General features: G+C 40.0%; 2 pseudogenes; one reads left to right on the forward strand and one right to left on the reverse strand.

Annotated features, from left to right (window-relative positions):
- Positions 1–497: 497 nt before the first annotated feature.
- LOC131279340 (small nucleolar RNA SNORA32) lies at positions 498–606 on the reverse strand (annotated as a pseudogene).
- A 16,258-nt stretch (positions 607–16,864) lies between these two features.
- LOC101439611 (podoplanin pseudogene) lies at positions 16,865–17,354 on the forward strand (annotated as a pseudogene).
- Positions 17,355–17,597: the final 243 nt, after the last annotated feature.

Genomic DNA, 17,597 nt, shown 5'->3' on the forward strand with positions numbered 1-17,597 from the left:
GCTTGAGCCACATCCTCTTCCCTATATGTTTATTATGTTGGTAGTTACACAACAGTTTAGGTTTGTCAAAACTCATAGAACTGTACAATAAAGTGTAAATATTAGTATATGTAAATTGTACCTCAGTAAACCTGACTAAAACAATTTAAAAAATAATCTACAACTCTTGTTAGTCAACCCTATACAAAAACAAGAATATAAGGGTTATTTCCAGGACCAAGTTCTGGAGCCAGCTTCCCTCTGATCACTCTACTACATAATATGGGGTTAATAGCAACCCAGAAGGATTATTATTTGGATTAGCCAGGAAAAGCATATTTGCAAGCAGCCAAGGCCTATACTGTCCAATAGCCATTAACAGATTTCAAAACATATAGCATAAAAAAAGTAAGATCTCATATTGATTAGAGATGACATTAGAAAATAACATGCAATTCCTATTATTTCTATTGATCAGTACTGATAAAAGCACTGTATTAAAATAAAACCAGGAAATAGAATGATTCCAATAGACTGATTGTTAGCAAGGTAGTAAGAAGAAAATCTATTGGGAAGCATTTTTTTACGGTCAACTCCACAGCATTCTAAAAGCCTCAGTAATAAACCTAAGAATAGAGTTTTAACTTCAGTAATTTTTGTTTCATTGCAGTTCTGTTTTATAATTAAAAGTAAAATCTAATATTTTATTTTTATAAATAAATCTTGTGTAATTTCATCTTTACATTATTTATATTTACATCTGTCTAGCTTTTATTTAATCTCTATAAGCATAATATCTCCTTCAATGCTTCAAAAGATTTTTAAAGATCATCTCAAAAAACAGACAAACCAAAGATAGCTTATAAGGTACAACTTGTATAACCATACACTATTTTGTCCTTCTTGCATTTTGATTACAAAAAAGAAATACGTTCTTTTATACTGTTTAATGACGTCCATCTATCTTGTGCCTTATGTGTTGGGAAAGATAGTTCTCAAATCAGCCATTTATTTAACTTAATCTACATTTTTCCCCTTTTCTATAAATATTAAAGCATCTTTAGCTTTCATCTAAATTATAAGTGAAAAGATTCAGTTCTGTAACTGTTGATGCAGTACAACACATTTTCCCTAGTTAAAAAAAAAAAAAAAACATGCTAGGCTATCAACATGAATTAATTTTGCATGCCCAACTCTATTGTCTGCAGTTTGGTAATGACTTTTCTTATCAGTAAATATGTGCACATGGTAGATAAAAACAACGGCTTGAAATCACAAATAAATGTCTTTGTTTTAATCATCCTGCTATTTAATATAATTAATATTCATTACCAAATGTGTCTCCCTGTATTTCTCTGCTTTAGCAGAATCTTTAGAGACATTTTATAATTTGGGGACCAGTTTTCATAAATATTTAGACAAATATTTTATTTTAGTATATAAAGAAAAACTCATACTAACATGTAAAAAATAAGTAGGAAAAGGAAGAATTCAGGATGATTCCAAGCAAGGAAGGTACCATTCTGTAGAATTTTTAATAAATGATCTTAAAATACAAACTGAAATTCATTATTTCTGGAAAAATTATAACACTTAAAACATCACATTTAAATATAAACTCCACAATTATTTCTAATAGTAATACCAGATTCTGTCTTTGCCTATTTGCTCCATGTGTACCAGTCGATGAAAATTATGACATCTTTAATTTTCCCACAAAATAAGTTCTTAGACCTTGAAAACAGGGAACAAGAAAAATTAAAATCAATGGTATATTTGAGAATATGAATGGAGGGACATAGTTTTAAAATACTTTTTCTCTGTGAGAGGTATGCATTTTTCTCTGTCTATATATTGTCAATTAAATTCAAGTAGTATATCACTTAGATTACATGAATTGGATTATGTGCTCATGTATCTTAGAAAAATATAGTGTATTGGAACAAGTTTCATCTTTCATTTTTACCTTTCATTTTGAAATAGAATATATATTCATTGAATATAAAGATGATTGTTTTGTTTTAAATAGTCTATAAAAATAAGATGATTAACATGAAATTCGCTATTTATTAAGGTTTCTTTAATTATTTTCATGTCACCCTTTATATCATTAATTATTTTATTTGATCTTTTGTAATTCTGATGCCTTTTGGTTCATATTATAAAGTGATGAATATTTTCAACTGTATGGCAATAGTTATAATACTCAAACTCTTTTGGTATAGATATAAGCATATTGATAAAAAGTAGGTACTTTTAATTAATCTATATTTCAATTAAAATATTATTAAAATAGTCATATAGTTAAGGGAATTTTGACATTTCGAAAGCATTTTCTAAAAATTCTAACTGACAGTAAAAAAACTTCTCTAAACCTGCACTATATTAATCACAAAACAAAACATTAACCAATCAAACAAAAGCAAGATTAAAATTTAAGAAAGAAGATGAACTTGGAATTTAGAAAATTTTAGAAATCTCTAAATAATAATTTCCAATACTTTCCTCCCTTCATTTATGCACATGCCCCTATCACAGAACATGCCATTTTATAGAACTTCATTCCATGCCCTAACCACTAATTATTGTTACTAGAATACTTATCATACATATACACGTATATATAGTGATGCATACATGTAAATATATATGTATGTGTATATGTACACTATAAATTTCATGTGTATATATTGCCTCCTCATCTATAATGTAAGAGCCATTATAACCAAAGCTATAATGATATAAAGTTAGAAACTATTGTTTTTTTTGTGATTCCCCATATTCATGGTAAGTGCTTAATAAATAATTGTTAATAAATTCATTTTAAAGTCTCAAGGGAAAACAGGAAAAAAAAGATATTTATGAGATCCACGATCATTCAAAAAAATGTGCTATTTCTTTTCACATCTTGAGATATTCTCTTTTCCTATATGCAACAAAATATGAGGTAACACATATGTTATGTTGAGAAAAAATGCAAGATGCATGACTTCCTTATGTGCTCAAATGCCTTAAAAAGTTACAAGAGGAAAAATTCCTTGCTACCATATATCGTTTTGAAGTAGGAGAATATCTTGAGGTGAGGGGAAAAAAAACCTGTGCAACTTACTTTAAGAAACGTAAACTGTGGTAGTAGGAATTAAGGAAGAAAGAGAAAGCTCTGATAGTAAATTATGTGGCACCTGATATTTTATTTATCCAAATTAATTAACACCACAAATAATTATCTAAGTATACCCTAAAGTTGGGGAGCATATGAATTTTACAGAGAAAATGTTCGCCAAAAGAGTTTAAATTTCTAGGTGCTGCTTCAGTTTAGTGAATAGTCGTTTTCAGCTTTACTAAAACTCTGTTTCACCTCTCACTAAACCCCATTCCGTGGTTGGGTTGTCAACTTGGATCATGAAAAATGTCTCTCAGCTTTAAATCTTCTGATAAAAACTCCTCTTTGTAGCTCTACTGCCATTTGCATATTGATCTCTATTCCCAGGGTGTTTACTGCCCAATCATACTGGTGGACAAGTTTAAAAAGAAAAAAAAGACAAGACCAGGAGGTAGAACCTAACTTGCCTCTGTATGCCTGCTGCCTAAATTCTTCAAGGTTTATCCTTCAGTTTAAGTTCTTAAGTGTTAGAAGGGTTTTTTAATAGTATATTTGGCCATCTTTTGTTTGGAATATATCTAATTCTTTCAACCTTAACACAAGAATGTACTAGAAAGAAGAATTTAGAGTTTTTGAACCCTCATTTAGAACCCTGGACTTTTCAGGAACTGAAAACATAGAGAGAATTTCTAAAATGCATCATGACAAATGCTAAGCTAAGTCTGGCCTCTAAAAGAAAAGGGGTGTTAAGCAACTTAACATGATGTGAAGTAACACAATGTATTTCAATTTTTAATATTGTAAAGCAATAATATTTTGAAGGACCAGGCTCTGAACTGTTCTTAGTAGTAAGACTACCTTATAATTACTTCAAGAACCCCACTATAATCTATTTGCTGCTGCTCTATTCAAAAGGGTGAGTGCTACAGTTTGCCCAAGATTATCTAGTCATCTGACTTTAGAGCCTGCGCTGATAGCTCTTCACCAGTTTTCTGGTCTTTTGAAAACAAGGTCTGTCTCTGGTTCAGTTTTGCAGAATCATTGATAGATTCTTTCCCAATCCAACCCATCTTGGCCTTGGCATATGACCAATTTTCACAAGGTACTACTGTAATAGTGAATCAATAGTTAAAAATGTTAAAACTAATTTTAAGGAATCTTAGACAATTATATGCCATAGGGGTAAAGAGAACATATTTGTAGCAGGTTTCCACTGTAATTTAAGAAACCTCTTCAGTTTACAAAAAATAATTTATTGAGTCATCAAAATTATTAATGCTCACACACAATAAATATTCAATAAACTGTAAGATAAATTATAATAATAGTGAAGAAATTAAAATTCTTTTTAGTGTAGAGGATGACCAGAATTGAAATAGAATATTTTCTTCTGCAGGGCGGGGGGGAGATGGACTCTATTTAATAAATGAATGTACAGTTTTTAAGGTTCAGAGAGACATTTTAACATGGTATAGGATAAGGTAACATGAGGAAGGAAAAGCAGATGAGAAAGAGCAACCCCGCTATCGCAGCCAGGACTCACTGACGTTCAGAATCCCACAAGGAGTTCAGGAGCCTTGCATAAGCCTGCAGCAGTTGCCTGAGTGGTTCCATGGCTGCGCTGGGGCCCCTACTGTTCCTAACCCCATCACGGCTTAGATCTCAACATCACTCTTCTGCTTCTCTTCGTGTTAAATGCCCAGCAAGAGGATCTTTTTCATCTTTTAAACAAGGTTCTTATCAAAACAATAATGCTAACTTATCACTGAAATATTAAATAAAAGGAATAGACATTTTTTTAAAAACCCGTTATACCATTTACCTAAGGGAAAAAACCATGTCAACAGTTGCTAAAATAGCCCTCTAGGAAATATATATGTACATACAGAAAGTTATATGTCTATAACACTGAGACATTGTAGATACTATTCCTAATCACAATTTATTAAGGTAATACATGACTTTCCTTGTGTAACTTTGTTAAAGTTTTCCCAATAACACTTCATATTTGGAGATCTTAGATCTGTTTCACCATTTTATTATTACAAATAGTGCAAAGCAGGAATAATTGGCTGGAAGTAAGAAATCTAAAAGCAATTAATTTTCCCATAAAACAACATATGAATCTGTAAGTTTAAAATACATAATGGGTTCTAAAATTGCATTATGGTGCATTCAGATTACTACTATTTTAAAAGACAGTGACTATGGATAATAATTTTTTAATTATCAAAATTGATCAAATTGCTTTCTACTGAATTGCTTTGAAAGTGCATGCCACCACTCCTTTGAAGGATCCTTGGCTCTCCATTAATAAGAAAGGTCAAGTTCTCAACTTGGGGTAAAGAAGCACATATAATTTTTAATGGCTTTGGATGCAAAAAGGAAAGGAAGGAAGGAAGATGCTGTTTGATTCAATTTATCTACTCTCTGCTTTAAAAAGATTACCATCTCCACTTCTGCATTCTCATCGTTAAAATCATATTTCAAACTTCTGAAATCTGGCAAATTTTTATTTATCCCCAAATTAGCTATGCTTGCTATCCATGTCCATATACCTTATCATCAAAGTTGGGTATTTTGGGCATTTCAGCATAAGCATAGAGACAGGAGAATGGTGAGAGTTATACTAATTGCAATCTACTCTCCTCACTACTTGTTTCATCTCCTTACATCTTAATATCAGATGTTACAGAGTATATAGAGCATAAAATGTAGATTGCAGAATGTAAGATGATCTACAAATGCATAAATTACAGAGTTTACGATGTATACAGTACAGAGAGCAGGCATTATAGAGTAGTTAAGAAGTCTTGGAATTGGCTTTCTTGGATTACATTACTGTTTCACTATTTACTAGTGGCTTTGGGCAAGTTATTTAATCTCTCAGCCTGGGTTTCCTTTAGAAAATGGTGATTATAGCATTAACTATTAAGTGGGCTTTCTGTGATGATAAAAAGAGAAAATACATATGAAGCAATTAGAACAATGTCTGATACATAGTAGGTTTTCACCAAATATTAGCTGTTATATTTATTATACATACACAAAATATCTTAATTTGACTTTGGTATTCCTGCTATTTATTTTCATGTTGTACTTTCCATTTTTTGAAGCTTTTTTTTTATCTTTACCATTTTTCCTTTCATGATCCAGGTCTTTTTTGCTTAGAATTTTAGAGTAGACTGGATATCAGATGCAAAGGATAGCATAATCAAACATCTGTGTGATTAATAGATGTGTGATTAATAATATTAAATCTTTATTTAGATCTTCTGTTATCTTGGAAATACTATTTCTGTTAAATTGGGCAAAATTGCTAACATTAGGTAGCAAATATAATTAAAGCAATGACCAAACAGTTATATGGGGCATAGGAATTTGTACCTATATATTCCTATCAATTGACAGAGATATGGAAGAAGTTTAACATAGGTATTTGGAATAGAAGAATGTAGAAATATTCTGTATTTCATTATTATTCTTTTTATTGGTTTACACTGAAAAATCTGTGTTTAATATTTTCATGAACAATTTTTACCTTATAAATGTTCTGTGCAAATTTAATTCAATTAGTTACCTAACATTTTTTTCTCTTTGAGTTTATCATTGTAGGAATTTTGAAACATTTATAATATTTAATTCAAGAAGTATGTTAGAATCAATTAGGTAAATAAGACAGCTAAAACAATCTTCACATTAGTTAGAATATGTGTGTATGATTTTTATAACTAATTCAAATTATGCTTTTTTAAGTTTCTGGTGAAAAACAATTACAACTGAATTTCTTTCAAAATTTTCTATAATACAGAATTGTTTCAATCTCACAAAGTATTTAAACCTCTGTATCCTTGTGGTCAATTCCATCCTTAACATAAATATGCTACTGAAAATTTACTATAATCAGCTATAACAACTGTCCTTCAGATTTTTAAAAAATTTAATTTATTTTTTAAAGACACTTTAAATTACATAAATGGTACATCGAAAATATAGGGGGATTCCCATATATCCCACTCTCTCCCCCTCCTTCACTTTTCCCTATTAACAACATCTTTCATTAGTGTGGTACACTTGTTAAAATTGAACACATATTGAAGTATTGCTACTAACTACAGTCTATAGTTTACATTATAGTTTATACTTCATACTGCACATTTTTTATAAGTTCTGACAAAATGTATGATGGCCTATATCTGTCATTACAATGTCATTCTGAATAATTCCAATGTCCCAAAAATGCCCCATGTTATACCTATTCTTAGCTCTCTCTCCCCTCAGAACCTCTGGTGACCACTGCCTTTATATCAATTTTACAAGTTCTCCCACTGCTAGAATAATAAGTCTATTTTAGTCCATAGTTACATTCACCCCTTATGTTTGTTCATTCCTTAATCTTGAGGAGTTTAGGATGGTGATGACCACTCTGTTTCTGATTGAAAGGGCACTTAGATCCCATAGGACAGGAGGATGGAACTGTCTTGTTTGCAGTTGTTGATACTCTTTTTTTTGGCATGGGCACTGTCCATCATCATCCTTTAGTTCGTTGTCCTGGGTGAGTCCAATGATCTGGAGAATAGGTTTTACCACTCTGCTGAGATTCAAGGCTCAACTGGCATATGAACAGACCAAAGATTTGTCTATGGGACATATATTTAATGAATATAGTGCTAATTATAGGTTCAAATAAAAAGGGCAGAAAAGACATGTGCAGGGGAACTGTAAATGAGTCTAACTCTGTTACATTGTGGCATATATATTCCAAGGTAAGGCTCACTGTTTTTTCTACTGTGTCTTTCATAACCATAAGATATGTTATCTTTCATGTACTGTGACAATTTCTACTGTATGTTTCCCCATTGTTTTTTGTTTTTGTTTTTGTTTTTGCTTTATTTTCAAAGAAGCTTTAGGTTTCAGAAAAGTCATATAGAAAATAGAGGGGATTCCCCTATACCCCGCTTCCTCCCCTCTACTTTAGATTTTAGGTAGCTAATATATCAGACTAAAAGAACTCATCCAGTAATTGAAATTATAATATAGTCTTATCATTTATGAATAAAAGCTGTCAGCATTTTAAAATGTATTGAATATAACAAAATATATTAAAAGATATACACTTTCTTAAGAGTGATAAAATATTGGTAAAGATTTTTTTATCAGAATTTTTATTGTACACTTACATTTTGGGAAATATTGTAGAAGGGATTTCTGCATTTATAGGGAAGTTAGTTCATACTCTAAGATTCCTGTAAATTCTATAATTTTAGAATTTACAAGAATAACATTAATAATTCTACTTCTGCTATAAACCCAATTCATGTTTAAAGGTTTAGAAATGTTATTAATAATTCCTTTTTTTTCTACCTTTTCATGGGACCTAATCTTTTATCCGTTTTAGACAGTGCATAGGAGGTTTGATAGACCCAAAGAAAGAAACACCCTGAGGTTTCAGTTTCAAGGAAGCCATGTAAAATCACCACTTCCACCATAGCCATTTTTTACTTACTCTTATACTTAGTGATTCTCAAAAGTTAGTAGTATATCCAGTACAACAACAACAAAAAGAAAAATGAATTCTTATAAATACATATTTAAAATTTTCAGGGAATTAAATAATTAAAACATTTCAATTATGGAGCCTTTAATGTTCAGATCCAAACTAGTTAAATCACAATAGCATCATAAGCAGATGAAAACCTGAAAGAATAATGAATGCTTTTAAAATACTTTGAAAGGCTTTAACGATTTCTCTTTGTTTTAAACATAATAAATCTAGCATGGATTTTTACAGGCAGGAATAACCTCAGACTAGACCATATCCTTTAGTTATAATTAAAAATAGGCATTTTTGTAGAAATGACATTTAATTTGAAAAGCTAAATAACTTCTTATATTTGAAAAAATATTTAAAAAGGTAAAAAACCATTTAATAATAAAATTAAGTTTTCTTTGAAAATTGATTCTAGATAACAATGAAAACTCTGAATAAAAATAACTCATTGCTCTAAGATCTAAAAAATTCAAAGCATGAACCTATGCTGAAGAGAACTTCAGTGTTTTAAGGGACAGGAAAGTCTGCTCTTTGTGTCTGAAATAAGTCTGCATTCTCTTCATGTCTAAGGATTTGGAAATTCAGTTTAGTGAGCCATATTTTTTAAAAAATAATTTAATTTAGTACTTTGATATGGTTATGAATTCCAAAAATAAATATTGGATTATGTTAGTAATCTGGTCTGTACCTGGGCATGATTCAGTTTTGATTAGGGCCTTGATTAGGTCACATCGTTAGGGCATTGAGTCCCCACCCCTCAGTGGGTGTGGACTCACAGATAAAAGGCATGGCAAAGGACAGAAGTGAGGGTTTTTGATGTTGGAGTTTTCATGTTAGAGTTTGATGCTGAAGCTTCCCTGGGAAGAGAGCACATAGAGGAAAGAGAAGCAAGCCTCAGGAAAAGAGGAACCCCAAGCCCAGCAAGAAGAAGCCCTGGAGAGAGAGTGAGGTGAGGAGCCCCCGCTTCTCTAGACAGGGGGCTCGGGGTGGGGAGGCGCAGGCGTGAGAGGACGCACAGTGACTCGAAGGACAACTGCGGAGATGAGGCGGATGGCGCAGGTCTACTTTATTGAGGAAGTACAAGCAGTTTTATAGAGTATGAAGAGAGGGGATTGGTGGAGGGTGATTGGGTTCTGATAGGCTAGATTAGCTGTTGTTACCTTATAAGGGCATAGAAGCAGAACTCGTCTACTAGGCTGGTCAGTAGTTACTAGGGAGAGCTTAAATTTGAGAGGGCTGAGCTGGGTAGCTCGCTGATAGGTGGAAGAGAGCAGGAGTGTCTTTACGAGGTAGGAGGCCCTGAGATTGGCCCAGACGGAGGTGGTGTGAGGGGGCTTGCGTGAGTTTCCCCTGCGGGGAGGCGTAGGTGCATACCTCGTCCCGAGGGGCCAACCAAGGGAGGCGTATTTCGTGCCTCAGACCTCGGAGGCGGCCAGTTCTGAGAGCCAAACTTTTGCATGCTTGCCCTCAATTCCCCCTTTGTTTTCTTTTAAGGCTAGGGTGGAGATAGCCAGAACTCGCTGGTTCTGCTTTAACGTGGTTAGGGAGGTAAAGACACGTCTGAACACTATGAGAAGAATAACAGCTATTAGGAAAAGGATACCATAGAAAATGAGATTGGCAGGTTTGAAAAATTGGGTGAACTTATTGAGTAGCTGACTGAGGAGGCTAATAGTAAATTCGGGGACAACGAGGTCATTAAAGGTTTCTATGTCATGCTGCAGAGAGAGGGTATAATTCCAAAAGGATTGGTTATAGGATTGGCAACACTGCCAAAGGCTATAAGTAAGAGAGCGTCTGGGGGGGTGGGGAGTAAGAGAAACAGTGAGAATTATCGATGTGGGTATGAAGGTGGGGTTGCATGGTAGCTGTAGAGAGCAGTTGCTTAGGATGAGTTGGGGGAAAACAAGGCTCTGCGGGGAAAGGAAAAGGAATCCAGGAGGATGACGGACTGCCGCCCAGACCTCCATGGCCTGGCCTGTAGAGGCGAGCGAGAGCATAGCAAGCAGCAGGGCAACGAGGTTAGGGGGCTTCGTTGGGCCGGTGGCTCTGGCTCTCCTATACAGGTGGATCAGGGCGGTGATGTCTGGAGCTTCATCCGACATGTTGAGGTGTTGTATCTGGTGTTGGAGAGCTCGCATCCGCCGGTGGTCCCTCCGGGACGGCTTCCATGGACCCTGACTGGGTCGGTTTGGTCTCTCTGGTTGCTGGGCGGACATTCCTTCCAGGGATCCAGATGGGCTGTGGGACGTTATCTGGAAAAATACAAGCAAACCCTCATCCTTGGGTTAGAAGGGGGCTGGGTCCCTGCCAGTTGTTGGGTTCTGGGTTCTTCCAATATACGAGGGGAAGAGGAGTAGATATTATAGAGGGCCCCCAATGCTTATGCATTGGCGAGAGGCCATTCTTGTCAAATGTCATCAAATTTAAGTGTATTAGGCATGAGGTTAATAGTTCATCTGGTCTAGCTTGGGGCTGTATACCCCTCTCTTTTTTAATGAGAACCTTTAAGCGATGGTGTGTATTTTCTACTATGGCTTGACCTTGTGGATTGTATGGGATGCCAAAATGGTGTGTGATGTTGTATGTTCTGATAAAATTTTGGAACTCTCTGCTAGTATAGGCAGGGCCATTGTCTGTTTTTAGGTCCCAAGGCACTCCCATGAACAGGATGGCTTGTCGCAGTGCCTTTATGCAGTGCCTAGCCTTTTCACTGGCCAAGGCTGCCACATAAGTTAAATGAGAATAAGTATCTATGATGACACGTACATATTTTAGCCTAGCAAATGTTGGGATGTGGGTGACATCCATATGCCAGCGTGCGCTGGGCTTCAGGCCTCGGGGGTTAATCCCTTGAGGTTGTAGGGGTCCCAACAGTAAGAATGGTGCGCAGGTTTTGCAAAGGCGCACTAGGTATTTGCATGTGTCTAAAGGTACATCAGGGAGTAAGTGCTTTAAGGACGCAGCTGAAAAATGAAAGCGCACGTGCAGATTTTTTGCCTGACTGATGGGATCAACAGTCAATTGTTGCATTAGGAGTGCCGAGACTAAAGAGTCAACCAAATGGTTTCCTTCTGCTATAGCTCCTGGAAGTGAGGTATGACTTCTAACATGGCTGATATACCAGGGGTGATGTCTATGCTCCAGGGCCTTTTTTAGGTCAACCAGGGCTGCATCTAGAGGTGAGTCTGTGGGGAAAAAGGTGCAGTACCCTATGGTTTTACAAACCTGGCAGGCATACTGGCTGTCTGAAAAGATGTTAAGTGGTTCCTGACTAAATGTTTGAAGGGTTGCTATGATTACATGTAGCTCGCCCCTCTGGACTGAATTAGTTAACTTATAGGCCTGATATGAAGGTGTGCATTTGTTGGTTGTATATGCTACAAAGCCAAATCCACGTTTGGATGCATCAGTGAATACTACTGTGGCATGAGGAATAGGTGCTCCAGAAGGGAACGCATGGTTTTGTTCCATTAACTTTATGCCTGTAAGGCCTTGCAACAACTTGCTTGAAGGGTAATGTGTGTCAAAGTCCCCAGTATACTGTTCCTTGAGCACTTGCATGCTATAGTTCTCCTGCAAGAGGGTGGTAGTTTGTTCTTTATTTAATGGCCATATAATTCGTGCAGGTTCTACATTGTACCTTTGCCTACACAAAATGACAAGGTCTGATGCCAAGGATATAAAGACCTGTATTAATGTCAGGAGCTTTGGGATGCAAGATTTAGACAAATGCACCCAAAGAAGAGGCCCACTTTGCCATAACACTCCCGTTGGGGTGCCTAGGGTTTTGAGGACTAGAGCTAAGATTGGTTCCTCAGGGTTATATCTATTGATAACTGCTTTCGACAAAGCCTGGGACACCCTTTCTATGGCTTGTTTGGCAGCCGGGGTGATTTTAATCTTTTTATGAATTATATTGGAAGGGTGTCCAGGTGTTTTAAGCAGCTGGAAAAGGGGTCAAGGTCTTGTGTAGTGATAGGGATGGAGGTTCTAATCCAATTGATATGTCCGCAAAGCTGTTGCAGCTCGGTAAGAGTGAGAGCTTCCGGAGTTTCGAGTTGGGATGATATGGGGTTTATATGGGAGGTTATTCAGTATCCAAGAAATGTGAATGGGGCTACCTTTTGTACCTTTTCTTCTTTGATGGTTAAGTTTATTTGTTGGAGGTTTAATTTTTATTGGTTTAGCCCTTCGATTAGCATTTCTTCTTCACTGTGAGCGATGAGGATGTCATCCATATAGTGGATGACGTAATATGAGGATCTAAGAGGTTCAATGGCCTGATTGACATAATTTTGGCACATTGCTGGACTGTTTCTCATACCTTGTGGTAACACGGTCCATTGATATCTAGCATTAGCCCCTTGATGATTGGGCAGTGGAACCGTGAAGGCGAACTTTTCGCGGTCATTAGGATGCAGTGGTATGGAGAAGAAACAGTCTTTGATGTCAATAATAAGTATGTGGTATTTTTTGGGAATAGCTGACGGGTGAGGTAGCCCCGGTTGCGGGGAACCCATTGGTTTTATATGCTTATTTATCTCGCGTAGGTCATGGAGGAATCGGTATGCCTGTTTGTCTTTTTTGTGTATGACAAAGACTGGGGAATTCCATGGGCTAACAGAGGGTTCTATGTGTTTCAGGTGTAGCTGCTCTTGTACTAATAACTTTAAAGCTTCCAATTTATGAGACGGGAGAGGCCATTGCTCAACCCAGATAGGTTCCTCTGTGTCCCATTGAAGAGGAACGGGTTGAGGTGGTAAATTACGAGCAATGGCGCTTAGAATTGGGGGTGCTCTGTAGACCCAGGGTGCTTGGTGGAGATGATAGCACCGCTTTGTTCGAGGATATCACGACCCCATAGAATAGTAGGGAGTTCTGGCACAATGAGAGGCTGAAATAGCCCTTTGTGTCCATCTTCGTCCTCCCATGGAATTAATTTCCTAGTCTTTCGGGAGGGCGCTTCCCTAGTGGCACCTTGTATGGGAGGACCCGGTATGGTTTCCCGTAGGTGTTCATAACAAATGGGGAAACAGGAGACTTCAGCTCTGGAGTCAAGGGTGCCATGAAACCATTGCCCTCCACCTTTTCCTCCAACTTTTATGGCTAGAAGAGGTTTATTTTGGTGAATGGGGATGGACCACATTATGGCTTTGGTGGTTTGTGTGCGGGGGGGGACCCCTTGGTTGTGGGGCCGGGGGGGGGAATCCCCTTGGTTGTGGGGCTGGGGCCCACCCCCTTGGAAGTTTAAAGGCTTGCCGCTCTTATTTGTGCGTGACCGGCAGTCTCTGGCCCAGTGATAGCCACGCCCGCACCTTGGGCAAGGAGTGGGAGGCCCTGGAGGCCGATGGTTAGAAGGGCGGGGTCCTTGGGGGCAGTCGCAGGCGAAATGGCCCGTTTCCCCACATTTAAAGCAGCCTCTGGTAAGGGAGAGGGCCTCGGCCAGGGATGAGGCCAAGGTGTCGGTGAGGTTCTGGGTGGAATGGTTTATGGAGGTGGCTACGGTGGTGGCTAGGACTTGGGTGGTTTGAGCTAAGTCTTTGCACGCCAATATCCATTCATGTATGTCTTTATCACACACAGGCAAGATGGCCTGCTTGCAGGCCGAGTTTGCCCCTTCTAGGATAAGTTCCCTAGCGAGGGCTCAGCGGGCCTGATCATTTTCTACTTTTCGTTCACAGGCCTCTTGGACTCGCGAAATGAAGGCTGAGAAGTCCTTGTCCTTCCTTTGGGTTAGTTTAGCGAGACCATCAGTCTTAAAAGCCGAGCAGCTTTGAAAGGCTCGCAAGGCAACGGAACGGCATTGACCCCAAAAGGCGGCAGGCACCCGGGCGTATACCCAAGGGTTGGCAAAAGGCCCAGTGCCTAAGAAGGCCTCCGCCGGGAAGGGGACGCCGTTCTGCAGGTTGGTGGCTGCCTGGAGTTCGGCTTGGTTCTGGAAATGCGCGTGCCAGTTGACAAATTGACCGGGAGTTAGGATGGCGCGGGCAACAGAGAGCCAATCGTAAGGGAGATTTAAGTGAAGAGAGATGTCATCAAGGAGCTGTCTGGCATATGGGCTGCCAAACCGTCCTCTTTCACTGCCTCCCTGAGGCGCTTGACCTCTGCGCGTTCGTGGGGGTACCAAGGGAGGGGGCGCTGTGGAGTCTGTTGGATGTTGAGGGGGAAGAGCTGGGGGAAGCCGGCTGAAGGCTGAGTGGAGCCGCTCGGGGCGGGCAGAGGTGAAGGCTCCTGACACATCATTTGGAAGTGCGCAGCGGGAAATGATGGGGAATTATTATTTGGCTGCGACTCGAGACTGGTGGGGAACGGCCAAGGGGCAGACATGGAGGAGCCGGCATGCGGGTATGGGTTGGTTAGTCCTAGGCAGGTGCTAGCCGCCTGGGCGAACGGGGTGGATGCGGCGGCCCTGCCCTGCGGACAGGGAGGGTGGGGGAAGTTGGGGACTTCCTGTGCTGCGGCAGCAGGAAGTTCAGGGTAGAGTGACGTAGCCGCTGCGGAGGGAAGTGGTGCCTTCCCCGGGAGAGGAGATGGGGGGTGGCCGCTTGGGTCCTTGGGCGCGGCAAGTGGGGAAGAAAGTGGAAGTGCGCCATGTTTGGGCTTGGACAGGGAAGAAGGCGGAAATGTGCCATCTTGATGCTTAAGCGGAGGTGCCGATGGTTCAAGATTTTGCACTTTAGGAGAGAGCACCTGCGGCTGCGCGGGCTCTAAGAGACCATCAAGCTGGGACACGAGGGAGACGGAGTCGTCGTCCCTGTCGTCAGTGGGGTTGGCCTCCTCGCAGCTGTAAGCCACGGTGGGAGGAGCGGCTCCTTGGAGGCAGGAGCGAATGGTGATGAGGGTAGGAATGAGGCCAGGAGGGAAATGCTTATTTTCGTGCTCCATGGCAGAGGTGACCCGATCTATGAGCACACAATAAGTGTCTGGGTCCCAGAGGTTGGCGGTGGTAAGCCAGGGGTTAAAGGGAAGAAGGAGGTCCCAGAAGGTCTGAAGCTGACGGGCTGAGACTTTACATCTGTGGCAGTCTAAGAGGGCAGCAAGGGCCCGAACCTGCGGGCTTTGCTGCCAGGAGAGTGAGCTCCCCATGCTAGCTAGGGGAGGTGCACCCGGAGGGGTTCTTACCTGCTTCTGGACGACGGCAAGCAGTCGAAGCCAGGCCCCATGGGGGGCGCCACGTTGGGCGCCAAATGAGGGGAGGAGCCCCCGCTTCTCTAGACAGGGGGCTCGGGGTGGGGAGGCGCAGGCGTGAGAGGACGCACAGTGGCTCGAAGGACAACTGCGGAGATGAGGCAGATGGTGCAGGTCTACTTTATTGAGGAAGTACAAGCAGTTTTATAGAGTATGAAGAGAGGGGATTGGTGGAGGGTGATTGGGTTCTGATAGGCTAGATTAGCTGTTGTTACCTTATAAGGGCATAGAAGCAGAACTCGTCTACTAGGCTGGTCAGTAGTTACTAGGAAGAGCTTAAATTTGAGAGGGCTGAGCTGGATAGCTCGCTGATAGGTGGAAGAGAGCAGGCATGTCTTTACGAGGTAGGAGGCCCTGAGATTGGCCCAGACGGAGGTGGTGTGAAGGGGCTTGCGTGAGTTTCCCCTGCAGGGAGGCGTAGGTGCATACCTCGTCCCGAGGGGCCAACCAAGGGAGGCGTATTTCGTGCCTCAGACCTCAGAGGCCGCCAGTTCTGAGAACCAAACTTTTGCATGCTTGCCCTCAAGAGAGGAACCCTGAACCCAGAGAGAAGCAAGACCTTGGAAGAGAGGAACCCAGGAAGCCTGAAGCCTGAACCCTCACAGACGTCAGAGCCATCTTGCTCCAACTCGTGAAACTAGACTTTAGTGAGGGAAGTAACTTATGCTTATGGCCTGGTATCTGTAAGTTCCTACCCCAAATAAGTACCCTTTATAAAAACCAACCAATTTCTGGTATTTCGCATCAGCATGCCTTTGGCTGACTAATACAGAACTTACCAAAAATATTTTCAGAACTGCAAAGTTAGTCTTCCAGAAGATGGACCCTTCCAGCTGCTGCAGACAAAGGAAGAATAGGGACTCCTCTGCCCTGGAGTTTTGGCTCCCCTGGCTTTTCAGTCCCCAACTCTCCCACTCTCCTGCTCCTCCAAGAGAGGGCTCTGGCATGACCAACTTTTCCTCCCTACATTCCTTCCCCCGAACCCATCTGCAGAAAAACTAATTGTTTGGCTCCAAAGAGAATGACTCAACTTCCCAAAGATGTGGAGGGTACCAGTTTTGCTCTTCATTTTGGGGAGCACTTTGCTCCGTGTCCTGGCAGAAGAAACCAGCATGGTCAGACCTGAAGATGTCATGTCGACCCCAAGTGTGGAAGATGGCATGGTGACTCCAGGTGTGGGTGATGGCAAGCTGACCCAAGGTGTGGATGATGGTATAGTGACTTCAGGAGCAAGTGAAGGGCCTGATAATTCTGCTGGCTTCACAGTTCTGGCATCAATAAGGGCAAAGGGTATAACAATCATACATGTCAAGTATCGGTCAACCCAAAAAGCATAGTCTGAAAGTCATAGAAGAAAGTCAGAAGACCACAGCCTGAAATATAGCAACTGATCACTCAGAGAAACTGGGTGGAGAGGCAACATCAACCATTCAGAATGATGGTTTGGCAATAGTAACCCTCGTTGGAATTATAGTTGGGGTCTTACTATCCTTTGGCTTCATCAGTGGGATCATCATTGAAGCTGTGTGAAAAAAGTCAGAAAGACACTTGCCCTACAGAGCTAAGGAGATGTGCCTTTCTGTCAAAATGTTTTAAAAAGAGAATTTCCTATTTCAACCTGCCCCTAAGCCTGTATAAGCATATGACCCATGGAAATGTTGCCTAATCCTACTCTAAATCCATGGTGATCCCTCTACCTGTCAAAGTAACAGAAATAAAGAGAATTCATAAAACTTGCTCCTATAAGCATTTGCCTTTTGAAACTCTTCCCAC

The sequence above is a fragment of the Dasypus novemcinctus genome, chromosome 7 (genome assembly GCF_030445035.2).
Source record: "Dasypus novemcinctus isolate mDasNov1 chromosome 7, mDasNov1.1.hap2, whole genome shotgun sequence".
Taxonomy (NCBI): Eukaryota; Metazoa; Chordata; class Mammalia; order Cingulata; family Dasypodidae; genus Dasypus; species Dasypus novemcinctus.